This window comes from Gracilinanus agilis, chromosome 6, assembly GCF_016433145.1.
Source record: "Gracilinanus agilis isolate LMUSP501 chromosome 6, AgileGrace, whole genome shotgun sequence".
Taxonomy (NCBI): Eukaryota; Metazoa; Chordata; class Mammalia; order Didelphimorphia; family Didelphidae; genus Gracilinanus; species Gracilinanus agilis.
The window spans coordinates 281,721,948-281,729,157 of NC_058135.1; the positions used below are offsets into that span (position 1 = coordinate 281,721,948).

Genomic DNA, 7,210 nt, shown 5'->3' on the forward strand with positions numbered 1-7,210 from the left:
AGAGAGAGAGACAGAGAGAGAGACAGAGAGAGAGACAGAGAGAGAGACAGAGAGAGAGACAGAGAGAGAGACAGAGAGAGAGAGAGGTGCCACACCAAAACTTTATCCTCCATACATTCATGCATTGTAAGCACGCAAATGGGATGCTGGGTAAGATGGGCTTTGGGAAGAGAATTCTATCTACACACACAAAACTTGAGTTTTAAAGGTAAGGTAAATATGCAACAAATGCAGAAATCTGTGATGTGAACAAGACCGGAGAGATGTAAAATAGGATACTGGGCCTTTGGTCCCATTGGATCTCTGCTTTGTTTTGTTTTTCTCTTCTTGGACATAGTTGTGAATGTGCATCATTCCCAATGTGAAAGTTAAAATGAAGTTACTAATAAAATAATCCAAATGCTTGAGGTTGGGGAAAATCAATTGCATGAATGCTGAGGATTGAATGTATGTCTGCATATCTATGTCCAAACAAGCACATGCACATTATATAAATATATTTCAACCTTTACCTACGTGTTTATGTATGTATATGTCAACTCTTCCTCATATGCATGTGCCTGTGAATATCTACTGTTCCCTGCATCCCCAACTGGAAGTAGAGAAAGAAAAGCCTTGCACAGACAGCACATGTTGTTGAGACCCAGGTTCCCTTCTGTCTGCGGGGAGCAAAGGGGAAGAATACATTTCAGAAATATGTTCAATAACTATACTCACAAATGCTGTTCCCCAGAATACGTAGCCAGTGTGCCACAGAAAATAGGGCATTCCAAAAACATTCTGAGGTATACAAATAAAAAACATGCCTAAGGCGAGATTCATCAAGGCAATCATGATCTGGACAGTCTGGAAGAGAAAGAGATTCAAATGAGAAAAGAGAAAAATGACTGATTTACTTCTCTCTGGACATAGAGCTAATGCAGTAGAGGGTTATTTTTTTAAATTATTAATTATTTAGTTAAATTATTGACTGGTATTTCAAATTAAAGGAATTAGAATTCACTCCCAACTCCACCACTTATAACCTCTAGAATCCTGGGCAAGCCTCTTTGTCTCTCTGGGACTCAGTTTCTTCATCGGTCAAATGAAGGGGCTGGGCTAGAAGATCTGTAAGGTGCCTTGTTGCTCTAAAATCCTATAATCATTTGAGTTCATGAAAGGCAGAGGGCGTCCTGTTGTAGTGAATAGAGAAATCAGTAAAAGTCAGGAAGAACTGGATTCAGAGGGTACCTCTTCCATATACTGATAGGGAGGGGGCGGTGGAGACACTTGATTTAACTTTCTAATATGCCTGGAAATTTCCTAAGATCATGAATGAAAGAGTTGTCATACTTGTATTTATAATGATTTTTTTTAAAAGCTCACTACTAAAATGTAGTAGGACCAGAATAAAAAAAAAAAAAAAAACAATTCAACAATTGAAATGTTATAAACACAATTATATTAAATAGTATGCATAGTGATTGCTGCTGAGTCATATTCAACTCTTCCTGAGCCTAAGTGGAGTTTTCTTAACAAAGATATTGGAGTGATTCCTCATTTCCTTCTCCAAGTCATTTTATAGATAAGGAAACTGAGGCAAACAGGGTAAAATGAATTGCCCAGGATCACACAGGGAGTAAATGTTGGAGGCTGGATTTGAATTTAGGAATATGAGAATTCCTTACTTCGGGCCCAGTAGTCTAAGAACTTAAACATCTGGCTGCTCCAAATGCATATAGAATATGTCGACTTGGAACCTAGAAACCCCAAATCTTATAGCCTTGTGAGGTCTGATGTCCCCCCAGTTTAGTTAGCTTGAAGGTGAAGATCTTGAGTTTGATCTTGTCACATGAGTTTCCCCCTGAGGGAAAAACCCACTTTAGGTATTTCAGACTAACAATAAACCTTAAAATAGTTTAGGTAAAGATGGATAATCTCATCACCTGTTAAGTATTTCTTTTGTCCCAGTGGTTTCTCCCCTTAAGCCAAACTCCTTTACCAAGGTAGCCCAGCCCTTGGCTGGATCTTTCCCTTTTCTACCAATGTAAAATTTAAGCCTCTCAGTATTATTCCTATCTAGGACTCCTCACTTTCTTTGTTACCATTATAAAGTCAATCAACTATTCTCTCCCATCTATGGTTCCCCAAGAAGTATATAGGATCCCCAATTGTAATGACTCTTTGAAGTGGTCATCTCCCTTGGTGGCACTCCAAGGAGTTCAGTGACCAGAGCTGGCAAAGTCTGGGAACTCTGCATGGGTTTGTAGCACACAGCTCTGCAAGTGACATGGGCATTGTACAGAGATGGCAGGGACACTGAACCATTTAACCCAGGCAAACTGTAAACAGGGAAATTCCCTCCCTCTTTTCTGTCCTTGTGACTCCTAACCCAAAGAACATCTAATAGCTCCTGTAAGGCCCTGAGATTAGTCTTAGTTTGAAATGGATTTGGAGATGCACCTCCAGGTTACACCTTGTTATCATCAGATTGTATCTCAGACATCCACCTGTCCTCTGAACTATGAGGGTCACCCCCTATGTCTTCAGGCAGACCAAAACCCTCACCAAGTGCCTGAGTGGTTACCACACTAGAGTCACATACTCACTGTTGTAAAGAGTATAAAAACCCCTGAACTGAAGCATTCAGGGAGCAACCCCTAGGGTTGTTCCACTCACACCGTAACTGAAGGAGAAAGATTTTCCATCCATGCTGTCCCCCCTGCCCCAAGGAATACCTCCCCATCTAGCTGTTCCACCATGCTATTTCACCTTACTATCCCACCTTGCTATTCTCCTAACCATTCTCAACATTACTTTCCAAATTAATAAATTTCTCTTTTTACCTTTAAGCTAAGTTTGGAGTCTTGCAAAAGGTATCCTTCCCAAACTCAGGGGTTCACCATTATAACCCCATAACACAAGGAAACCTAATTAAGTGATGAACTCTTCTCCATAATTAAAGAGTGCTTTTTCTGACCAATAGTTCTGTGTTTTTTCCAGTTTGACAATTACTTGGCAGACTCTAAAGCTTTTACAAAGTAGAGTGATTACTCTTAGTAAGCAAAATATCAGAGGCAATGTTGCATGGTAGAAAAGTAGCAGATCTAGGAGTCATAGTGACCAGGATTAAAGTTCTACTTCAGATACAAATGGGTTATGACTGACTAAACAAGTCATTTTTTAAGCTCTCTGGACCTCAGCTTCCTCATCTGTAAAAGAAGAGCATTGGACTCCATTATGCCAAAGATTCTCCCACTTTTAAATTTATCATCTTATAACCCTGATTCCCCCCTCTTTCACACACTGTTAGTATAATCCTAGGCAAGTCATATTGACTCAAAGAATTCCCCCTAACCCCCTAAACAATGCTATGTGAATGTTAAAGAGCATAGCTTCGGCAAAACAAATTTTCTCTTCAAGATCACCTTACACCAGTTAAATCACATGTTCCACCCAAAACCAAGGGAAAGACATATACCCTGGGCAACCATGGAGGCTTTCTTGGTGGGTTGAAGAAAGTTAATGCTATCTAGAAAATTGATGTGATTCTGTATGCCTGGGATAGCCATCCTCTATAGGACATCCCTGGAAGCCAGCTTGCCATTTTCCCATTCTTCCATGAAGAAGATAACCAAAAATAATACTTAATGCAATAGCTTTAAAGGGTTAGTGTTATCTCCATTATGACTATAATGATTGAAATTAATGTCTTGGTTTTCTATGATCCGCAAAAATTGATACCTTAATGGTTGTGCTGGAATAAACTCTAAATGGCTCACAAGAAACTCAAGTATTACAATTTCTGCATGTGTATATACACCTCTGAAATTGGGAAATGCTCAAAAACAGTATTTGATTGTATCATTTTGTTGATCATCAAGATTGAAGAAATAATAATTAATGAAGATAATAAATAAAAATAACAATGAAGATTAAAACTAAAAGTGTGTCATGCTGACATTTTTTCCCAGAACACAAGTTCTTAAACATTTACGGGAACACACTTGCCCATGATCCAAGAAAAAAAAATAAAAGACAAACAAGCCTCAGAAATTATGTTCATGTATCCCTCTGGAACACCAAGGAAACATTCACCTCACTGAGATGCTGAGAGCTGAGAAATTATCTTTTTTCTCTTCCTCACCTTCTTTTTCCTTCTGCCCTCTTCTTTTTTTATTCAACTATGAAGCCTTCCCAGAGGAGATATTGGGGCAAGAAGGGAAATTAGAGACTTCATTAGGAAATCCTACTCTACCCTCACATATTGGTCCCCATTCCTCCTCATATTTATAGCCAAACTGAAAATCTTATTCCTTTCCTTCCTTACCCTTCCCCCTCAACCCCTGTCCAAGCTAAATGACTCCTAACATGAGTTCCAGATATGGAACTCCACACTGAATTCTCCTTAAGCTTTTCAGTACTGATTTAGAGCAGGGCATTCAGGAAACAGGTGGAAATATCCCTCTCTGATACTAACTGGATATTTTTTGGGTGCCTTGTACAATTTCAACTCATCCAGAAAGCTACTGAGTAACTGAAAAGTCACAATGCTGAGGCAGTCTATATAGCTGAAATGGAAATACCACAGAATGTTGAGAAAAGAGACAGGGATTCAAATTTGGAGCACTGTTCTTTAGTCCCATCTCCTTGAGCTCTCATATCCCGTTAACTGATTCATCTATATAATGTGGAAGACTTTTCATGCGATACAACATGGATTTGTAGTCATTAATTTGGTTCAAAATGGAGGTCTGCTACATCTTAATTCTGTAACCTTGGGCAAGCCAATGAACCCATCAGAAATTCAGTTTCCTCAGCTATTTAATGAGGAAAGAGGGTGAATGAGATGACTTTTGAGATTCATTCAAGTTCTCACAGTATCATAATGATGATTTTTTTCTTTCTTTTCTTTCTTTTTTAATTCTGTTTTGTTCATTTTTAAGTAAATAATCATATAAAACCAAAACCTCCAAACAAAAATCCAAATAAACAAGTGAAAAAATCTTGTGTTTTCATCTGCATTCCAACTCTAATAGTTCTTTCTCTGAAAGGGGATACCTTTTTTTTGTCATAAAAACTTGAAGATTTTTAAGGCCAGTTAATCATTCAACAAACATTTATTACACACATACTTTATGTTAGATTATTCTAATATCTACCAATATAAAAATAAAAGCAAAACCAATTTCTTCTAACTCTCAAACTTCTAAAAAGGTAGGTCACTTACAGTTAAAAATACAAATCTGTTCTCCCAGGGTTGAGGGACCTGAACTCACCCCCAATGCCTTGGGATCTCCTTTCAGGATTTTCTGGGGTTCTTTCCTCTGATGTTGATACTGTACAGGTACAACAATTGGCCCCTGTGGGAAGGATATAGGGCCTGGCTTTGAAGCATCCTGGGACTCCATGAGATCACTTGTAATGCTGTAAGAAGAGAAAAGAAGTCATATGAAACAGGAGGTCATTGATTCCTTCCCTTAACCTCATGCAATGTTCACCCTTGAAGGAAAAAAATGAGTTGATGAAATTATATCCAAAGAAGCAAATGCAATCTTAAGCTGCACAAAGAGAGGTATGGGGTCTGGAATGATGGAGTACAAAGCGATGTCATCATCCTTTCTGGTCTGACCACAACTAGCTATCACATTAAGTTTTGGGTTCTACATCATAGGAGGAGCATTGATAAACTGGAGAACAGATAGAAGGGGATATCCAGGATGGTAAAGAGGCAAGGAGCCATGCCCAATGTGTGTTTATGAAATAAATTGGGAATGGTTATCCCTAAAGCAGGTTTTAGGTTGTTGAAAAGATAAAATGAGGAATGGATATGAAAGACCTTAAAGATATCCAGTTGAAATACCAAGGCAAAGGGTGATGTCTTTCACATGGATAGATAGAAATCCAAAACTACTTTAAAATTGTGGGTATTACACTGGTGGATCTTGTTCCTGAATAATGCTAGCCAATCAGATTACAGACCACGGAGGAATCATTTTATTGTGAAGGACATCTGAGGCAGGAACATTTGTTACTGCTATGTATGGAATGTTTTGTTTTTGGCAGACTGTGGTGCTTTGATTTTAATAAAATAAACATGAATCGAAAAAAAAATTGTGGGTATGGGTTTGTGGTTCTAGATCCAAATATACTCTCTATTCCAGTCCTAGATATGACCCACATGTGGAAGGAAGCTCATTGTGGTCATAGATCAAAACAAAGTGAACTGATTTAAGACTGACTAGTGCTATATAAATATCTATACTAAAGGAGAAAGACTCACTCTGATTCAAGTCTAGGATCCTCCAGAGACCTTAAACTCCTCTCCAAAATCAAAGAATATGTGAGTAAGCTGTAAACCTACTTAACTTTGGGAACTCACTCAGGTGAGTGAATCCTTACTTAATCCTATTTCTAGCTGATCCACATTTCTAGACCATGCTTCTTCCTTACCAAACATCTACCAGAATAGTAGGGTCTGGGCATTGAGGTCATCTTGCCATATACAAGGCACCATATGCATGACCTCTTCATTCCTTCTCTTCACTTATCCTCAAGGTACTGTAATCAAATTGGTCCTGAAAAAGACTGAGCAACCTATGACCCTATATCTACACTCCACTCCGAATACCTATGACTCCTACACCAAAGCATTCTTCCCTTGTCGCCATTTAACTATATTTTGTATCCTCTATTTAAATTGAGACTTTCTCACTTTTATGTTTGTTTCCTAATTTGTATTAGATTAAAATTAATAACTCCAGGTTTTTATTTTCCACAGAGTTTATTAATGATCACTTGAAATAGAAAAAGCAGATATATAGAAATTTAAGCCTAACCTAACCTAACTCTGACCACGTGTTTCTCCACATGGCTGTCTCCCTCAGCCATGGTCCTTCCACATTACCTCACAGGGAATAGAGAGATGGGGTGTGACTTACCCCACACCTTTATTCTTTCTCTTGAACTTGGCCCTGTAACCTTTAGTTCCAGGTCATGTTCCTAAGGCTCTTCACCTGTGACCTCTGTTTGCAATGTTCAGGTGATATCCAGGCATGCAAATGGGATGGGTTGGGCAAGAAGAAAGATCAAGACCCTGGGAGGAAGGAGTTCCATTTACACATTTAGAATACATAAAAAGGGGCCAAGCACTTACTACACACTTAATAAATTCTTATTAATGCTTGATTGAGTCAGAACTGATTGAATAAACTGGAAAATAAGAGTTTTT

General features: G+C 38.4%; 1 pseudogene; it reads right to left on the bottom strand.

The window, feature by feature from the left end:
* Positions 1-6,870, bottom strand: part of LOC123252738 — an 18,367-nt pseudogene extending 11,497 nt beyond the window's left edge.
* Between the last annotated feature and the right edge of the window lie 340 nt (positions 6,871-7,210).